The sequence below is a fragment of the Magnolia sinica genome, chromosome 5 (genome assembly GCF_029962835.1).
Source record: "Magnolia sinica isolate HGM2019 chromosome 5, MsV1, whole genome shotgun sequence".
NCBI lineage: Eukaryota > Viridiplantae > Streptophyta > Magnoliopsida > Magnoliales > Magnoliaceae > Magnolia > Magnolia sinica.
In genome coordinates, this window is record NC_080577.1 from 45,203,998 (window position 1) to 45,207,455 (window position 3,458).

The window sequence follows — 3,458 nt, forward strand, 5'->3', positions numbered from 1 at the left end:
TTTTAAAGCTTCGTGGAAACGGATTGGCGTACTGATATATTCAGTACACTTTTTGTACAGATTAAACTCTCTTGGGCCTACCTTGAATGTATGTGATTTATCCACGCCGACCATCATTTTTTCAACTCGTTTTAGATCCAATTTCAAAATTGAAGCATATCCAAAGCTCCAGTGGACCACACCACCGGAAACAGTGAGAATAATGATTTCCATCGTTGAAACCTTCCTAGTGCCCACACTGATGTTTATTTGTCATCAAAACCTTTCCAAAGGATACAAAGCCAACGATGAAGGGATAACACAAATATCAACTTGATGCAAAAATTACGTGGCCTTGGAGAAGTTTCAATGGTAGGCGTTTAATTCACAGTGTTTCACGTGGTGTGGTCCACCTAAGCTCCTCTTCTGATATGCTTAACCCTTCGTATGTTTTCATAAAATTTCTTCCTAGAAAGGATGGACGATTTGGATAAGACATCCAAATCATGGTGACCCCACATCATTTACAAAGTAGGCTCTCATAAGCCAATACTTTAGTGAATTAGGTGTTACGTGGGTGATACTTTAGTGGGTGTTACCCTTAACGTGCAGGGCCACGTTGATGCATTTTTTTTATACCCACACTGTCCATCACCTTTTATGAATCGTTTTATGAATTGATGTGAAATCTTAAGTAGTTCCAAATATGAAAGCCCTCTAGAAATTTTCAATGGTAGATGTTCAATCGTCATTGCTTTCTGCAGTATGGTCCACTTTATATTCGAATCTGAATCATTTTTTGACTAATGCCTTGAAAATGATCTTGTGAAATGAATGGACGGTGTGGATATAACACATACATCATGGTGGAGCCATCAGAACTTGGTAACATCAACACACCGAGTAGATCAGTGGATTGGCACACCAACTTGGTAACATCAACACCCAGACACGAGAAATTTACGACTGTGGACCCACCTTTTATCCGATGGTTTTTCTGAAGCAATACAAACTTAGAATACGCACTTGGACGGAATATCATGACGAAAATACCCCTCCTGACGGAAATTGATTCGGTACTCTCCCTGCCACCAGCTAATGCCAAACAGTCAATGGTCTGTGGGCCCCACCATGATGTATGTTTTTCATCCATGTCGTCCATATATTTTTTCAGATTATTTTATGGTATGAGACCAAAAATGAGGTATATCCAAATCTCAAGTGTACCACATTACAGGAAACAGTGTTGAGTGAGCGTCAACCATTAGAAACCATTAGGGGGCCATAAAAGTTTTGGATGAAGCTGAATTTTGGTTTTTCCCTTCATCTAGGCCTGTATGAACTAATCAACAAATTAGATGTGAAATAAACAGTTCATTGGGCCTTAGGAGAATTTTAATTGTCAATATCCAATCAATATTATCTTCTTGTGGTGTGGTCCACCTGAGATTTATATCCCTCCCATTTTTTGGGACAAGCACTAAAATGAACTGTAAAAATGGATGAACGGAATGGATGAAACACAGACATCATGGTGGGGCTCAAAGACCACCGACCACAGCCATTGGCCGTTGGCGGGGTGAGTAGTCAATCTATTTCCTCTAATATTACTCCTTCCTTTCACTCTGTTCCTTTCACTCCCTTAACCAAAAAACCTCCTTCTCAAAATAACAGCCCTTCACTCCCTTTCAACGATAAACCGACGTACCGACGTACGGAGGTTATTCTTCTCATTTTCTAATCGAGTCTCCATGAATCATCTAGATATCATTATTCTAAGTTTGCCATTTTCCTTCTTGGCTAGGGTTACGTGAAATCCCAGGAAGTGACTGCATTTGCAATCCTTGAAAAGGTTTAAAATATTCCCTCACTCCAAAGCACCTCTCTTCAACCTATATTTGACCTATACTACGGTAGTCGGTGGTATAGATATTTTTAAAAAATGCTCAGCTTGTACAATTACATTGCATGCGAAGTTCGATCAATTCCATGTGTTAGGTTTACTCAACTTCATGCGTTAGGCTTAGTTAATTTTATGCGTTGATCGGTCCAATCTATGTAGAACTCGCTCAATTCCATTTGAAGCTCACTCAATTCCATGTTAGGGCTCACTCGATCTCATGCTATGCTTGCTGAATTTAATGTTTACCCTGCTCAATTTCATGGTAGATAAGATAAGGTCAATTTAATGTTTGCCTCGATAAATTTCATGCTAGGATCACTCAATTTAATGTTTGCCCAGCTTAATTTCACAGTAGATAAGATAAGGTCAATTTAATGTTTGCCACAATAAATTTCATGCTAGGATCGCTCAATTTCATGGTAGATAAGGTCAATTTAATGTTTGCCTAGCTCAATATCATGCCTCGCTCAATTCTACATGGCCGCGCTAAAATTTCATACTTCCCTCGATCAATTCCTAGTTTGCGTTGATCAAGTTCCATGCATGCCTCGCTCAATGTCATGATACTTAGTGTCACAAAATTAAACGGGTACTATATGAAATCATTCATATCGTTGAAGGCCCAATCCGTATGAGCTCTGGTTGTTTATTTGATGCTAGCTCACTGAATTTACTGATGGACTTATTTGATGCTAGGTAAGGTTAATTTAATGCAAGTTGATGCACATGTGTTAGGCATAATCAATTTCATGTTTTAGGCTTATTGAATTTTATGCGTTGATGGGGATTACATACACTTGATTTAATGTTTGCTTGCATAGCTTAATTTATAGTTTGCCCCACTCAATTTCATGCTATGGTCGCTGAATTTCATGTTTGCCCTGCTGAATTTCACGCCCCCCCCCCCCTGTTGAATTTCATATTTGCCCTGCTCAATTTGTACATTGTCTTGCTCATTTTTCCAGTTTGCCCTGCTCAATGTCATGGTAGATTGTCTTACTCAATTTAATAAAATATGATACAAAATCATGATATAGAAGGCCTAATCCGTATAAGCAAGTTCCCTTATATCCTCATCTATAAGGGAAAGCGAGTTTTCGGTCTTCTATTATTTAATTGAGTTTTGTCTTATGGCAAGTTTCCGTTGTTTAATGATGTATTGATAATTTTTCATTGTATTGATTTCCAGATAATGGCTACGAGAATCCTCTATTGCTATGGCGGGGAGTTAGAATGTGAAAACAAGCAATGGACGTACAAGAGTGGAAGTACGAAAACTATTTCGCTAGATGTTGATACTACATACGAGGAACTTTTATACAGAATGTATAGGATTATTAAGAGTACACCAACAGATTGTGATATTCGGATGAAAGTTTTGTATCCCTGCTCCAATAAATCAATCCCTCCAACCGTACTTGAGGACGACGACGACGTCAAAGAGTTCCTGGTAACACAGTTGGAGCATTCGAATAAGTTCATCCCTTTAGTCATTGAGACAATCCAACACATTAATATGACAACACACGTTGACAGTGTGGCAGAAGAGCATGGCGTGAAATTTGAATATAAGCCA